The sequence below is a fragment of the Pseudophryne corroboree genome, chromosome 6 (genome assembly GCF_028390025.1).
Source record: "Pseudophryne corroboree isolate aPseCor3 chromosome 6, aPseCor3.hap2, whole genome shotgun sequence".
Taxonomy (NCBI): Eukaryota; Metazoa; Chordata; class Amphibia; order Anura; family Myobatrachidae; genus Pseudophryne; species Pseudophryne corroboree.
In genome coordinates this window covers 84,485,867-84,503,422 of record NC_086449.1, presented here as the reverse complement: position 1 = coordinate 84,503,422, position 17,556 = coordinate 84,485,867, and the positions used below count along the sequence as shown (strand labels likewise).

General features: G+C 42.9%; 3 non-coding genes across 3 annotated transcripts; all 3 read left to right on the top strand.

Moving 5' to 3' along the window:
* Positions 1 to 889: 889 nt before the first annotated feature.
* Positions 890 to 962, top strand: TRNAK-UUU (transfer RNA lysine (anticodon UUU)). Its single transcript has one exon. It is a non-coding gene; the product is annotated as a tRNA-Lys (tRNA).
* An 8,533-nt stretch (positions 963 to 9,495) lies between these two features.
* Positions 9,496 to 9,568, top strand: TRNAK-UUU (transfer RNA lysine (anticodon UUU)). The gene has a single exon. It is a non-coding gene; the product is annotated as a tRNA-Lys (tRNA).
* Positions 9,569 to 10,382: 814 nt separating this feature from the next.
* TRNAK-UUU (transfer RNA lysine (anticodon UUU)) lies at positions 10,383 to 10,455 on the top strand. Its single transcript has one exon. It is a non-coding gene; the product is annotated as a tRNA-Lys (tRNA).
* Positions 10,456 to 17,556: the final 7,101 nt, after the last annotated feature.

Here is a 17,556-nt window from a genome sequence, read left to right as displayed (position 1 = left end):
TCCCTATCAATCTCAATGCACGTGTGAAAATGGCGGCGACGCGCGGCTCCTTATATAGAATCCGAGTCTCGCGATAGAATCCGAGCCTCGCGAGAATCCGACAGCGTCATGATGACGTTCGGGCGCGCTCGGGTTAACCGAGCAAGGCGGGAAGATCCGAGTCGCTCGGATCCGTGTAAAAAAAGCTGAAGTTCGGGCGGGTTCGGATTCCGAGGAACCGAACCCGCTCATCTCTAGTTGAAAGTCTCTGATTTAAGGAATAAAAAAATAAATGCCTCTATTAAACAAATTACAGATAAATCCAGAATTGGTAGTGTAGGTTTTATCGGTGTCAGGTATAGACTGCCTCATTTATAAACGTTGCAGGTAGTGGCAAGAGAATACAATTCTTATCCTTGTAATGCTATAATATCACCACATGGTGGCAGGACACACTAACACACTTAAGTGCTCTACACACTTAAAGATTATCTGTCCAATCTTTCTGGTTGGAACAAAAATCTTGTAATGTATGGGAGCAAATGACAATTGACCATTTGCTCTCAAACACTGGACAACAGACAAAAATGGACTTTCAAACAATTTGGTTAAGTTTGTTTTGTTACAACAATTGATCTTAACAACCATTTCTGTCCATTTTCTGGAATTTGGGAGAAAATGGTTGATTGTCATTTGCTCCCAGACATTGACAGATTTTCTTTCCAATCAGACAGATTGGACAGATAATCTTTAAGTGTGTAGGGCCCTTAAAACCAGTCCATACACTACTTGTCAGATGGAACCAGAACCAAAAACTTACTATGAAAATTAGGCTAATGAAAGACGATATTATAGCACAGAAATGGACACCTTCCGACAGCTGTTTTTTGCTTTTCAATAGTGCCTCAGAGCCCGGATAGCTCAGTCGGTAGAGCATCAGACTTTTAATCTGAGGGTCCAGGGTTCAAGTCCCTGTTTGAGCGTTTACCTTTAGTTCATATTTACAGTATATACAAAACCCACCATCCATACTACAATTTAGTAAATCCCATATAAATGCACAAATAGTTGTCTAGTGTATTTGGAAAAGGGTTTGTCAAAGTCGAAAAATATCATGATTCACATGCCTTGTACTAACCCCATGCACATGCCCGCTGCACGTGCACCCAGTCTGCCGTGCGTGCACATGTCCGCAATTTGCGATTACGCGCGTGATATGCGTATTTACGGTAGAGTTTGTGAGCTTGTAGCGGGCGACTCGTTTATAACATATTTAACCAAAATAGTGTGTTTTGTAAATAATATTCCCCTTAACAATGTCAGCAAGTATGTTTAGTGTAAACGGTTCGTGGACATGGGGATTCCTCTTTGCATGATAGGAAGGGTCAGATAAAGGTTGAACGGTGGTGTTTAGTATCCAGCTGTAGAGTATTTTATTAGTAACATATCGGTGTTGGTTAGGAAGAGATTGCTTGCTCCTGCGTATAGTTATGTATAAAAGTAATTTATAGACATTTACTGTATTTGCTGTTCATTATCCATGCGGCGGGAATCCTGAGGATACCTCCCACCTGAGCAGTTGGAAATAGACACAGCCCACCTGTTCGAATCCACCTATGACCTTTTGTTATAATGCAGAGACACATTCCTGTGTCCAATGAACAATGAGATTGTAGGGACCATTGTAATGTACTGTATGCTGTGTATATAAAGACCACCATTGCTGGACCAGCACTCGCTCACTCTCTCTGCAAGGCTTTCCCAGTGAAGGCTGAGGGCTGGTTTCCAGGACGCGCTTGCGAATCATTCCCACGTGTGTAAGTTCTCTGTAGCCATTTTGTTATTCTTTGTGTACGCCATTCGTTCCCATTTTGTTATCCTTAGTGTTTTGCCATTTATTCTCTTTGTTTGTTCTGTTTGCGATCGTTCGCTATTGTTCACATTTATTTCTTATTATTCTGTTTAGATATTGATGTTAGGTCTGTAGTGTATAAGCTGTACTGTTTTCCCCTTTTTATACTAAAAGAATCTTCTACGAAGGTGTTGGAACCTTACCAGGTCTTGTGTATTCATCATTTAACATAAAGGGTCTCTCTTAGCGTATTAACCGCTCATACCGTATTCACACCGTTAAAGGTTTAAGCATTACATCATTGTGGTATTACATTGCCAAGGTTTACAGTATAAGCATACCCTTACTGTGTTCATTTAAAAGGTTTAAAGGTTATCAACTGTGTGTGCGCTCGCTGTGTGTATTCCGAACACTCAGCGCAGCGTGTGTACGCAACGTGCGTACTACGTACGGTTCTTTGTACGCAAATAGCGTGCAGAGTGCGCAGCACGTGCACGTGGTTTAGCGGCCATTACGGCTCCCCGGTATTAATACATAGCTTATGTTCATAGGTAATATTTGACTTTATCAATTGGGGGCATCGTCCGGTCCTCCTCATATCTGCAGCCAAACGCAACCAGGCAGACTATCCATCAGCAAAGGGCGGGAAGGTAGTATCCCCTGTATCCGTGTTTGTGGTTGGGGATACGGTAGTGCTGATCAGATAAGCGTCTGCTCCGCTTGGTTTGTAGGGATGCTGGTGGGATCCGGAACCGAAAAGTAAGAACGTTAAGCTATTGTCTTTTAAAACTGTTTTAATTTCTGTTTGGCGCACATTGCGCATGCAACACACGCACACACCTGTATTTTCATTTGTGTACTTTCACATATCTACCTTTCTGTTTGCCATTTGCATTGATAACGTGCTGAGAAAATTTGTTGCTATTTTTAGTTAAAAGTAAAGAGTAATACTTAAGGGAGTAATTGTAAAGCACGCACACAGACTGGCCTAGTTGTAAAGGTTGATACAGAGGAAACTGTGTGTAGTGTTAAGTGAGCGATTATAGTTAAATATCGTTTGCATTTATAGAAGTGTGTTATTTGTGTTACTGCGGACGTATCCGGCCTGTGTACACGTGTCTCGGGCAACGTGCGAGACAGCGTATGCAACGCAAAGGCCTACACACGTGGCGTATATTGCGCAACGTGCGTACAGATACGCCCACTAAATACAAATCACACGATAGCATTGTTTTAGTAAGGCGATACGGAAGCCACGAGATAATAGCACAATTTCTTTCAGTTTCCTAAAACTAGTTTAAAAAACAAAAGATCCTTCTCTTTCTGCATCTCCTCTGGGATTAACCTGTTACCTGAATGAAAGAAATTTTCTGTACAGAAAAATCAAAGTATATATGAAGTGAAAGAGCGTGCGTATGCAAGTAAAGTTTTTTTTGGTGTGAACCTTGAGAAAAATCGAGGTCTCGTAGGAGTACACCCGTGAAGTGATTACGTGGTGGCGTGGGAGAAGGCCATCTCACGTTAACAGTGAATAAGGTAAAAGGAGCAATTAGTGTTACAGCAGACCAGAAGGTCGCTAAAGTCAGAAATCCGTTAAAAGTACCTATACGAAGCTCTGAAGACCCTGACTTAAGAAAGGTCAGAAGTAGTGAGCGCAACCCAGGGGGGTTGGCGTAGTACCCATATAGGCCCGTTTTGAGAATACGCTCCGGCTGAAGGTTTCGCAGCCTAAACAACCGATTCCGCTGGTCGTGCGGCGGATAAGTAATATTTACTTATACGCAGTGCGACTGTACCGCACGTAATTGTGTGCATTAGTTGGTTACATTGATACCCATTACGCATTTTGCGTACGCTTTGCGGGATCATAAACGCTATTTGTACACTCTAACGTGATTTGTGTAGGTTTTTTTTTATTTTAAGGGAGGTTCGCTGATCACTCAGGAATTCTCCAGCAACTGATACTTACTGGGGAGGGTAGCATACTCCCACACACCCCAGTAAATAGAGGTTACACAGGGGCCCTGGGTTGGGTACGCCAGCGCTGCGGACAGTGTTTGGGTGTATTGGCCACCGTGGGCGAGAGTGGGTGAAGGCACTCGTTGAGCTTTCACCGTTGCCTTACCTCGGGGAACTTGGTTTTTGTAAGGGTTCGCTGAAGGCAACTCCTGCAAAGATGGGGGCCAGTTGCTCAAGTAAGGGACGATCAACCAAGGTTCAGGTTGATTTAGTACCACGGCCAGTTGGGTCGACCAGGTATATAATGTGTGAAAAATATGGATCACACGCAGAGGTTTTATGCAATGAGTGGGAACGTATGACTGTGAACGATGGGGAGAAGTTTCCCAGGGTAGGCAGTTTTAATCCTGAGGTGTTGCAAAATTTAAGGAGAAGGATATGTCTAATAAAATCCGGGAAGCACTGCATTAGACATAATGATTGTTTACAGTTATGGCAACAAGAAGGTGAGATACAAAGGGAATTAGCTTACACAGCTGGTTCTCACCTTAGCAGGAAACACATGGCAACTGGAGAAACAATGGCTACAGAGAATGGCATACTGGTATATGATAAAAATGCACTTAATAAATGTATTAATAATAATAATAAACGTAATGAATGTAATAACGATAGGAGTAAAACTGATGTACAAATTCTAACCCGTGCAAGTTGCACCCCATGTTAAACTTCCCTCAGGATTACAAACAAGAAAGTGAGCCCAGCACGAAGTCGGCACTCCTTCCAGCAGCCATCATACGAGACACCCAGGTGGGCACGGCCCAATCGGTAAAGGCAGTAGTCAAGCCCCCTTACGGAGGGTCAGGTGAGGTCGTGCCCACAGGTAAGTACGGTATTGTATGTTATGCACAGACAAATGCACCTCACATTGTAGAGTATAGAGAGGTAACGGCTTCTGTATTAATGGATGGTTTAAAGGAAGTGTTGAGAACGAGGGTACAGACCACTCAACCAAATTGGAAAGGTATGTCGGTGGCTGCTTCGAGAGAGACCGCTATTGAACATGGTCGGAACATCATAAGACACAGGGAGTCACAGGGCGGTAAGCAAATGACAATAAGTAGACAGGCCCTGACAACGAAGTCACACCAGCTTAAGCCCCAGACCCCTGTGGGTAAGTCGAATGTGATAAAATGTTATAACTGCCAGAGGGAAGGGCATTATGCATGGAATTGTATGTTTAGAGACCCACATAAGGTATATAAAATCCCCTAGACAATGACATAACGCACGTAATTGTAAGCAGGGATCATATTGGAAAAATTGTGGGCCGCACCTGTAATTTGCAGCCAGTGAAGTTGATTATTAGCCTTGATAGTAAGCCTGAGGTTACAGTCGATGTAATTGGTAGGTCATTCCTTGTATACACAAGGGCGGCCAGGTAAACTCTGTGATTTATCTTTAAATATTTCCTTTTCATCTCTGACTTTCACCAGCAGAACTACAGCTCAAATGTCACATGTCTACTTGGTCTTTTCAGAGGTCTGCCCAACCCCAGTATATCTTACCAGCATCGTTGTGTCTGGCCAAACACAAAGGGTGGAGAGTGGAAATACTGGTGGGGGAGACTGTGCAGAGATACCGATGGACATGTTGGTGTGACAGCCTGATGGTGAACGGAAATCAGACAATGTTTTTTTTCTATTGTTCTCTCTCTCTTTTTGTTCTTTCATGTTTTACGGATGGTATGTCACACATCAGTTAGACAAATGGTAATGCAAGATTTATGGTCCTTACAGAAAGATCGCTGATTCGGAAAGAATATTGTATCACCGGAGTGTTCGTTTTGGGAAGACTGAGAGACGGCACCTTTGAGATGACATCTGAGCAAGAAGAACAACAAGACTAGAGGACAAATTATCGTATCAAGTTTTTTTTTCCCCTTCAATTATTTTCTGTACCCCCATTACAACTTTCTCTTTCTCCTCCTGTAAGATGGACTCGCCCCAAGAGACTGCAGTCCGTGTTTTCCTGTTGACCCTGTTGTTGACCAGAGCAGTCTGTTTCGGTGAGAGTACCAGTGAGGTCGAGAAAGGATCTGGAATGGGTTCTGATGACCAGGATGGATTTGTAGAATTCCGAGAGCAACACAATCACCGAGCAAAGGCGAGTATCAGAAAACGATCTGGTAGACATGACACTAATAGACATTGTGAAGGATTGTTAGCTGAAGAGAACTGTATCTGTAGGAATTGTGACAACATAGCTGAGGACGGGTGCATCCAGAGATGTCAGTCCAGCATTAATATCAATATGGACCGTCATCCATTGAGTGACTATCACTCATTAGTGGGTAAGGTTTTAAACCAAACGGAATGCTGGGTGTGCTCACAAGTACCTCAAGGTCATAGAAAGTCAGGACTAGTGCCATACCCTTTAACAATAGATGAGGTACTTGAATTAAGGGGTGGGAGACCGGTGGACAAGAAATTTAATATTTCTAGGCCTCCTAGTTTGAAGCTCCACCAATATCATGTGGATAGGTCCCTAATATGTTTTAGCATTTCCAATCCCCGAAAGCCGGGAAATTGGGAAGTGACATGGAACAACCAAACCATGGCATTTTCACACACAGCCGATAGAATGCCCGTAGATTCAGAGCTTATACGCCAAATAGCCAATAGTGGGAGATTTTTTCAATATAGGTACACTCTAGGAAGTAGGCCCATGCGAGTTGGAGAAGTATCACCAGGATACTGTGCGCATATCATACAACCTGATACGTGTACTAAACAAATGAGAGAGTTAGGGATAGGATTTTTCACCTGGAAGGTTTGTAATATGGTGATGTCATTTTCTGTCCCATATGTCCTCCCTGATGATGCATATTTCATATGTGGGAGGAAGGCGTATAAGTGTCTTGCCCCAAACTCAGAGGGATTGTGTTACGTTGGAAGAGTATTGCCAGAAGTAATGACCATTACGCATGAAAAGATGAAAGATGTTCACCGCAATGCTCAGGCTCCTTACACTCACACCCATTAGAACACATTGTAAAGAGACACCTTATAGATAGGACAGAGCATGCAGCCTCTGATTTGATCCACGAATCCACTGGGATTCAATTCCTACTCGCGTTAGATGTCACCCGTACCGCCAGAGGAGTTATAAATTATAGGTATATAACTGCGCTAGCGAACCTGATAGACAATATCACCGAGATGTATGATGACACCTTCTGGTATACCGGGAGAGAATTGCAAGCTTACAAAACCGAACTGATCCAGCACAGGATGGTTCTAAATTACATCACAGCAGTGACAGGAGGGTATTGTGTCACCCTAGCAACTCAGTATGGTGTGAAATGTTGTACGTATGTCACAAACAGCACTGAGGACCCAACAGAGGTCATAGATCAAAAGATGGACGATATCTTGCAATTGAAGTGGGAGTTCCGAAGGAGGCATAACCTTACCCTTGCTTCTGTGGGTAATGAACTAACCGGCTGGGTATCATGGTTGAACCCACGTAATTGGTTCTCAGGTTTAGGAGAATGGGCTCAAAATGTTATCGTTACTGTAGGGAAGTTCCTCTTATGTATCCTAGGAGTTGTCATAATGATTGGTATGATATTCAGATGTGTTCGGATTTTAATGAATTGCAAGCGTATTACCAAATTGATGAGTTTGAGGAGCGAGGGCATTGTAACAACAACTAGTTTAATTTATGACCCATCAATCGAGACAATGTTGTGATAAGACGTGATTCCACGGCCCGTTTCTTTCACCCGTTTCTCCTTTTGTTTTTCTCCAAGGTACAAAGACATCCACTTGGAAGAAGAATTTGATGACCCTTTATACAGACCACTGATGAACTGTGTCACAGACACCTAATGAGCTTTTAGAGACTGTAAATTTTATGGACACTTGAAGAGCTTTGCTTGCCACTTACAGCAAAAATATAGCAAAGATACAGCAATCCGGACAAGACATCAACACGACTCCAACAAATGCCCAAGGACGATCACATACATAATCACAGAACTGCATTTATAATACATGTTTCTTACCTTCATCTCTACAACCTCCAGGTAGTACCACACATAGTCGACAGGTGACTTTCACATATTAGCATCCACATATGGTTCCCCCCTCATGTATCATCAACTAAATGTGCTCCCCCATTTGTTGTTACCAAAAGCCGAAAAGAGCTCGGTAGAGTTTGACAGCCCATCCACAGACCCTTAATACGGGATAAGAAGGATTCAATGTATACTTCGCAATACCTCGAAGCTTATCTAAAACATGTACGGCACGATGATACATGCCCCTCAGACATGGATTCTATACATACATGCTTTTACTATCTCACTAGGACATACATTTCCCACCTTCTCCTCTCCTCCCTCTACCCAATCATTTATAGGTATTTCATTGAATTGTATATTTTTCTGTTTGATTATTTAGATAGTGGCAGTTATTGTTGACTGCCAAAGGGTGGACTGTCAAAGTCGAAAAATATCATGATTCACATGCCTTGTACTAACCCCATGCACATGGCCGCTGCACGTGCACCCAGTCTGCCGTGCGTGCACATGTCCGCAATTTGCGTAAAATCGCTCCGGCGATTACGCGCGTGATATGCGTATTTACGGTAGAGTTTGTGAGCTTGTAGCGGGCGACTCGTTTATAACATATTTAACCAAAATAGTGTGTTTTGTAGATTATATTCCCCTTAACAATGTCAGCAAGTATGTTTAGTGTAAACGGTTCGTGGACATGGGGATTCCTCTTTGCATGATAGGAAGGGTCAGATAAAGGTTGAACGGTGGTGTTTAGTATCCAGCTGTAGAGTATTTTATTAGTAACATATCGGTGTTGGTTAGGAAGAGATTGCTCGCTCCTGCATTATAGGGGCCTACACTGCTGTTTAGGGGTGCTTTAAGAAAGGAGGAGGCCCGTGTACTGCCTCCTCCATACGGGCCCCCTCCTCTCTGCAGGAGCACTGTAGAGTCTGAGCACTAGAGGCTCAGACTCTACTGCGCATGTGCAGATCTCCAGAAAAATGGTGTGGCAGCCATTTTCCTAGTGATTTCTCTACTGCGCATGAGCAGAACTCCGTGAAAATGGCCGCTGTACCATTTTCACAGGGTTTTTAACAGCGCTGGTGACGTCGACGCTGGACTCCAGAGGGGTGAGTATTAAAAAAAATGGGTGCAGTGGGGGCCCGTGTGCACCACACACACTGCACCCATTATAGACAGTGCTGCTGTAAAGATGACCCTGCTAGTGACATAATTTTACAGTCCTTTTAGTCCTCCCCCTATTGAAATATGTGCAATTGTGGCATTTTGCCATGAGAAGCGGGACTTGAAGTGATTAGTCCTTCCTAATGTCTGCATACCTGCATCTTCTCTCCAGTGTCTCCCGGAAAGGACAGTTGTTTGTTAGTATTGCATTATCTAGTGGAGGCATACTCTGTAAACCTGAAAGTTTGTTTTGTTAAATTACAGCATACCATAGTCTCCATTTAGTATGAAGGCAACGGCTGCTGCTAGCTTTATTTTGCAGAATGCAACAGATCATCAATGTCTCCTGCATCACCATTCTTAAATAGCGGTGATACTTATTTTTACCTTATTCATGGGGAAACAGCATACCCAGGTTGAAGAAGTTAATTCTTGAAAATATGATGCAACACTCAGAGCCCGGATAGCTCAATTGGCAGAGCATCAGACTTTTAATCTGAGGGTCCAGGGTTCAAGTCCCTGTTCGGGCGTAAACTTTTAATTTAGGGTAGCAGTTCTCAATCCTCAAGTGCTCACAAATGCCCATGTTTTCAAGGTTTCCTGTTAAGTGGGACAATTCAGGAAAATAGACGTTATGTATGATTGAAGAAATCAAGAAAACATGATCTGATGGGGGTTCTGGAGGATCGGCGTTGAAAGTCTCTGATTTAAGGAATAAAAAAATAAATGCCTCTATTAAACAAATTACAGATAAATCCAGAATTGGTAGTGTAGGTTTTATCGGTGTCAGGTATAGACTGCCTCATTTATAAACGTTGCAGGTAGTGGCAAGAGAATACAATTCTTATCCTTGTAATGCTATAGTATCACCACATGGTGGCAGGACACACTAACACACTTAAGTGCTCTACACACTTAAAGATGATCTGTCCAATCTTTCTGGTTGGAACAAAAATCTTGTAATGTATGGGAGCAAATGACAATTGACCATTTGCTCTCAAACACTGGACAACAGACAAAAATGGACTTTCAAACAAATTGGTTAAGTTTGTTTTGTTACAACAATTGATCTTAACAACCATTTCTGTCCATTTTCTGGAATTTGGGAGAAAATGGTTGATTGTCATTTGCTCCCAGACATTGACAGATTTTCTTTCCAATCAGACAGATTGGACAGATAATCTTTAAGTGTGTAGGGCCCTTAAAACCAGTCCATACACTACTTGTCAGATGGAACCAGAACCAAAAACTTACTATGAAAATTAGGCTAATGAAAGACGATATTATAGCACAGAAATGGACACCTTCCGACAGCTGTTTTTTGCTTTTCAATAGTGCCTCAGAGCCCGGATAGCTCAGTCGGTAGAGCATCAGACTTTTAATCTGAGGGTCCAGGGTTCAAGTCCCTGTTTGAGCGTTTACGTTTAGTTCATATTTACAGTATATACAAAACCCACCATCCATACTACAATTTAGTAAATCCCATATAAATGCACAAATAGTTGTCTAGTGTATTTGGAAAAGGGTTTGTCAAAGTCGAAAAATATCATGATTCACATGCCTTGTACTAACCCCATGCACATGCCCGCTGCACGTGCACCCAGTCTGCCGTGCGTGCACATGTCCGCAATTTGCGTAAAATCACTCTGGCGATTACGCGCGTGATATGCGTATTTACGGTAGAGTTTGTGAGCTTGTAGCGGGCGACTCGTTTATAACATATTTAACCAAAATAGTGTGTTTTGTAGATAATATTCCCCTTAACAATGTCAGCAAGTATGTTTAGTGTAAACGGTTCGTGGACATGGGGATTCCTCTTTGCATGATAGGAAGGGTCAGATAAAGGTTGAACGGTGGTGTTTAGTATCCAGCTGTAGAGTATTTTATTAGTAACATATCGGTGTTGGTTAGGAAGAGATTGCTCGCTCCTGCGTATAGTTATGTATAAAAGTCATTTATAGACATTTACTGTATTTGCTGTTCATTATTCATGCGGCGGGAATCCTGAGGATACCTCCCACCTGAGCAGTTGGAAATAGACACAGCCCACCTGTTCGAATCCACCTATGACCTTTTGTTATAATGCAGAGACACATTCCTGTGTCCATTGAACAATGAGATTGTAGGGACAATTGTAATGTACTGTATGCTGTGTATATAAAGACCACCATTGCTGGACCAGCACTCACTCACTCTCTCTGCAAGGTTTTCCCAGTGAAGGCTGAGGGCTGGTTTCCAGGACGCGCTTGCGAATCATTCCCACGTGTGTAAGTTCTCTGTAGCCATTTTGTTAATCTTTGTGTACGCCATTCGTTCCCATTTTGTTATCCTTAGTGTTTTGCCATTTATTCTCTTTGTTTGTTCTGTTTGCGATCGTTCGCTATTGTTCACATTTATTTCTTATTATTCTGTTTAGATATTGATGTTAGGTCTGTATTGTATAAGCTGTACTGTTTTCCCCTTTTTATACTAAAAGAATCTTCTACGAAGGTGTTGGAACCTTAACAGGTCTTGTGTATTCATCATTTAACATAAAGGGTCTCTCTTAGCGTATTAACCGCTCATACCGTATTCACACCGTTAAAGGTTTAAGCATTACATCATTGTGGTATTACATTGCCAAGGTTTACAGTATAAGCATACCCTTACTGTGTTCATTTAAAAGGTTTAAAGGTTATCAACTGTGTGTGCACTCGCTGTGTGTATTCCGAACACTCAGCGCAGCGTGTGTACGCAACGTGCGTACTACGTACGGTTCTTTGCACGCAAATAGCGTGCAGAGTGCGCAGCACGTGCACGTGGTTTAGCGGCCATTACTGCTCCCCGGTATTAATACATAGCTTATGTTCATAGGTAATATTTGACTTTATCAATTGGGGGCATCGTCCGGTCCTCCTCATATCCGCAGCCAAGCGCAACCAGGCAGACTATCCATCAGCAAAGGGCGGGAAGGTAGTATCCCCTGTATCCGTGTTTGTGGTTGGGGATACGGTAGTGCTGATCAGATAAGTGTCTGCTCCGCTTGGTTTGTAGGGATGCTGGTGGGATCCGGAACCGAAAAGTAAGAACGTTAAGCTATTGTCTTTTAAAACTGTTTTAATTTCTGTTTGGCGCACATTGCGCACGCAACACATGCACACACCTGTATTTTCATTTGTGTACTTTCACATATCTACCTTTCTGTTTGCCATTTGCATTGATAACGTGCTGAGAAAATTTGTTGCTATTTTTAGTTAAAAGTAAAGAGTAATACTTAAGGGAGTAATTGTAAAGCACGCACACAGCCTGGTCTAGTTGTAAAGGTTGATACAGAGGAAACTGTGTGTAGTGTTAAGTGAGCGATTATAGTTAAATATCGTTTGCATTTATAGAAGCGTGTTATTTGTGTTACTGTGGACGTATCCGGCCTGTGTACACGTGTCTCGGGCAACGTGCGAGACAGCGTATGCAACGCAAAGGCCTACACACGTGGCGTATATCACGCAACGTGCGTACAGATACGCCCACTAAATACAAATCACACGATAGCATTGTTTTAGTAAGGCGATACGGAAGCCACGAGATAATAGCACAATTTCTTTCAGTTTCCTAAAACTAGTTTAAAAAAAAAAAAGATCCTCCTCTCATTGCATTACCTCTGGGATTAACCTGTGTTACCTGAATGAAAGAAATTTTCTGTACAGAAAAATCAAAGTATATATGAAGTGAAAGAGCGTGCGTATGCAAGTAAAGTTTTTTTTTTTTTGGTGTGAACCTTGAGAAAAATCGAGGTCTCGTAGGAGTACACCCGTGAAGTGATCACGTGGTGGCGTGGGAGAAGGCCATCTCACGTTAACAGTGAATAAGGTAAAAGGAGCAATTAGTGTTACAGCAGACCAGAAGGTCGCTAAAGTCAGAAATCCGTTAAAAGTACCTATACGAAGCTCTGAAGACCCTGACTTAAGAAAGGTCAGAAGTAGTGAGCGCAACCCAGGGGGGTTGGCGTAGTACCCATATAGGCCCGTTTTGAGAATACGCTCCGGCTGAAGGTTTCGCTGCCTAAACAACCGATTCCGCTGGTCGTGCGGCGGATAAGTAATAGTTACTTATACGCAGTGCGACTGTACCGCACGTAATTGTGTGCATTAGTTGGTTACCTTGATACCCATTACGCATTTTGCGTACGCTTTGCGGGATCATAAACGCTATTTGTACACTCTAACGTGATTTGTGTAGGTTTTTTTTATTTTAAGGGAGGTTCGCTGATCACTCAGGAATTCTCCAGCAACTGATACTTACTGGGGAGGGTAGCATACCCCCACACGCCCCAGTAAATAGAGGTTACACAGGGGCCCTGGGTTGGGTACGCCAGCGCTGCGGACAGTGTTTGGGTGTATTGGCCACCGTGGGTGAGAGTGGGTGAAGGCACTCGTTGAGCTTTCACCATTGCCTTACCTCGGGGAACTTGGTTTTTTGTAAGGGTTCGCTGAAGGCAACTCCTGCAAAGATGGGGGCCAGTTGCTCAAGTAAGGGACGATCAACCAAGGTTCAGGTTGATTTAGTACCATGACCAGTTGGGTCGGCCAGGTATATAATGTGTGAAAAATATGGATCACATGCAGAGGTTTTATGCAATGAGTGGGAACGTATGACTGTGAACGATGGGGAGAAGTTTCCCAGGGTAGGCAGTTTTAATCCTGAGGTGTTACAAAATTTAAGGAGAACGATATGTCTAATAAAATCCGGGAAGCACTGAATTAGACATAATGATTGTTTACAGTTATGGCAACAGGAAGGTGAGATACAAAGGGAATTACACAGCCGGTTCTCACCTTAGCAGGAAACACATGGCAACTGGAGAAACCATGGCTACAGAGAATGGCATACTGGTATATGATAAAAATGCACTTAATAAATGTATTAATAATAATAATAATAAACGTAATGAATGTAATAACGATAGGAGTAAAACTGATGTACAAATTCTAACCCGTGCAAGTTGCACCCCATGTTAAACTTCCCTCAGGATTACAAACAAGAAAGTGAGCCCAGCACGATGTCGGCACTCCTTCCAGCAGCCATTATACAAGACACCCAGGTGGGCACGGCCCAATCGGTAAAGGCAGTAGTCAAGCCCCCTTACGGAGGGTCAGGTGAGGTCGTGCCCACAGGTAAGTACGGTATTGTATGTTATGCACAGACAATTGCACCTCACATTGTAGAGTATAGAGAGTTAACTGCTTCTGTATTAATGGATGGTTTAAAGGAAGTGTTGAGAACGAGGGTACAGACCACTCAACCAAATTGGAAAGGTATGTCGGTGGCTGCTTCGAGAGAGACCGCTATTGAACATGGTCGGAACATCATAAGACACAGGGAGTCACAGGGCGGTAAGCAAATGACAATAAGTAGACAGGCCCTGACAACGAAGTCACACCAGCTTAAGCCCCAGACCCCTGTGGGTAAATCGAATGTGATAAAATGTTATAACTGCCAGAGGGAAGGGCATTATGCACGGAATTGTATGTTTAGAGACCCACATAAGGTATATAAACCCCCTAGACAATGACATAACGCACGTAATTGTAAGCAGGGATCATATAGGAAAAATTGTGGGCCGCACCTGTAATTTGCAGCCAGTGAAGTTGATTATTAGCCTTGATAGTAAGCCTGAGGTTACAGTCGATGTAATTGGTAGGTCATTCCTTGTAGACACAAGGGCGGCCAGGTAAACTCTGTGATTTATCTTTAAATATTTCCTTTTCATCTCTGACGTTCACCAGCAGAACTACAGCTCAAATGTCACATGTCTACTTGGTCTTTTCAGAGGTCTGCCCAACCCCAGTATATCTTACCAGCATCGTTGTGTCTGGCCAAACACAAAGGGTGGAGAGTGGAAATACTGGTGGGGGAGACTGTGCAGAGATACCGATGGACATGTTGGTGTGACAGCCTGATGGTGAACGGAAATCAGACAATGTTTTTTTTCTATTGTTCTCTCTCTCTTTTTGTTCTTTCATGTTTTATGGATGGTATGTCACACATCAGTTAGACAAATGGTAATGCAAGATTTATGGTCCTTACAGAAAGATCGCTGATTCGGAAAGAATATTGTATCACCGGAGTGTTCGTTTTGGGAAGACTGAGAGACTGCACCTTTGAGATGACATCTGAGCAAGAAGAACAACAAGACTAGAGGACAAATTATCGTAACAAGTTTTTTTCCCCTTCAATTATTTTCTGTACCCCCATTACAACTTTCTCTTTCTCCTCCTGTAAGATGGACTCGCCCCAAGAGACTGCAGTCCGTGTTTTCCTGTTGACCAGAGCAGTCTGTTTCGGTGAGAGTACCAGTGAGGTCGAGAAAGGATCTGGAATGGGTTCTGATGACCAGGATGGATTTGTAGAATTCCGAGAGCAACACAATCACAGAGCAAAGGCGAGTATCAGAAAACGATCTGGTAGCCATGACACTAATAGACATTGTGAAGGATTGTTAGCTGAAGAGAACTGTATCTGTAGGAATTGTGACAACATAGCTGAGGACGGGTGCATCCAGAGATGTCAGTCCAGCATTAATATCAATATGGACCGTCATCCATTGAGTGACTATCACTCATTAGTGGGTAAGGTTTTAAACCAAACGGAATGCTGGGTGTGCTCACAAGTACCTCAAGGTCATAGAAAGTCAGGACTAGTGCCATACCCTTTAACAATAGATGAAGTACTTGAATTAAGGGGTGGGAGACCGGTGGACAAGAAATTTAATATTTCTAGGCCTCCTAGTTTGAAGCTCCACCAATATCATGTGGATAGGTCCCTAATATGTTTTAGCATTTCCAATCCCCGAAAGCCGGGAAATTGGGAAGTGACATGGAACAACCAAACCATGGCATTTTCACACACAGCCGATAGAATGCCCGTAGATTCAGAGCTTATGCGCAAAATAGCCAATAGTGGGAGATATTTTCAATATAGGTACACTCTAGGAAGTAGGCCCATGCGAGTTGGAGAAGTATCACCAGGATACTGTGCGCATATCATACAACCTGATACGTGTACTAAACAAATGAGAGAGTTAGGGATAGGATTTTTCACCTGGAAGGTTTGTAATATGGTGATGTCATTTTCTGTCCCATATGTCCTCCCTGATGATGCATATTTCATATGTGGGAGGAAGGCGTATAAGTGTCTTGCCCCAAACTCAGAGGGATTGTGTTACATTGGAAGAGTATTGCCAGAAGTAATGACCATTACGCATGAAAAGATGAAAGATGTTTACCGCAATGCTCAGGCTCCTTACACTCACACCCATTAGAACACATTGTAAAGAGACACCTTATAGATAGGACAGAGCATGCAGCCTCTGATTTGATCCACGAATCCACTGGGATTCAATTCCTACCTGCGTTAGATGTCACCCGTACCGCCAGAGGAGTTATAAATTATAGGTATATAACTGCGCTAGCGAACCTGATAGACAATATCACCGAGATGTATGATGACACCTTCAGGTATACCGGGAGAGAATTGCAAGCTTACAAAACGGAACTGATCCAGCACAGGATGGTTCTAAATTACATCACAGCAGTGACAGGAGGGTATTGTGTCACCCTAGCAACTCAGTATGGTGTGAAATGTTGTACGTATATCAGAAACAGCACTGAGGACCCAACAGAGGTCATAGATCAAAAGATGGACGATATCTTGCAATTGAAGTGGGAGTTCCGAAGGAGGCATAACCTTACCCTTGCTTCTGTGGGTAATGAACTAACCGGCTGGGTATCATGGTTGAACCCACGTAATTGGTTCTCAGGTTTAGGAGAATGTTATCGTTACTGTAGGGAAGTTCCTCTTATGTATCCTAGGAGTTGTCATAATGATTGGTATGATATTCAGATGTGTTCGGATTTTAATGAATTGCAAGCGTAGTACCAAATTGATGAGTTTGAGGAGCGAGGGCATTGTAACAACAACTAGTTTAATTTATGACCCATCAATCGAGACAATGTTGTGATAAGACGTGATTCCACGGCCCGTTTCTTTCACCCGTTTCTCCTTTGTTTTTCTCCAAGGTACAAAGACATCCACTTTGAAGAAGAATTTGATGACCCTTTATACAGACCACTGATGAACTGTGTCACAGACACCTAATGAGCTTTTAGAGACTGTAAATTTTATGGACACTTGAAGAGCTTTGCTTGCCATTTACAGCAAAGATACAGCAACCCGGACAAGACATCAACACGACTCCAACAGATGCCCAAGGACGATCACATACATAATCACAGAACTGCATTTATAATACATGTTTCTTACCTTCATCTCTACAACCTCCAGGTAGTACCACACATAGTCGACAGGTGACTTTCACATATTAGCATCCACATATGGTTCCCCCCTCATGTATCATCAACTAAATGTGCTCCCCCATTTGTTGTAACCAAAAGCCGAAAAGAGCTCGGTAGAGTTTGACAGCCCATCCACAGACCCTTAATACGGGATAAGAAGGATTCAATGTATACTTCGCAATACCTCG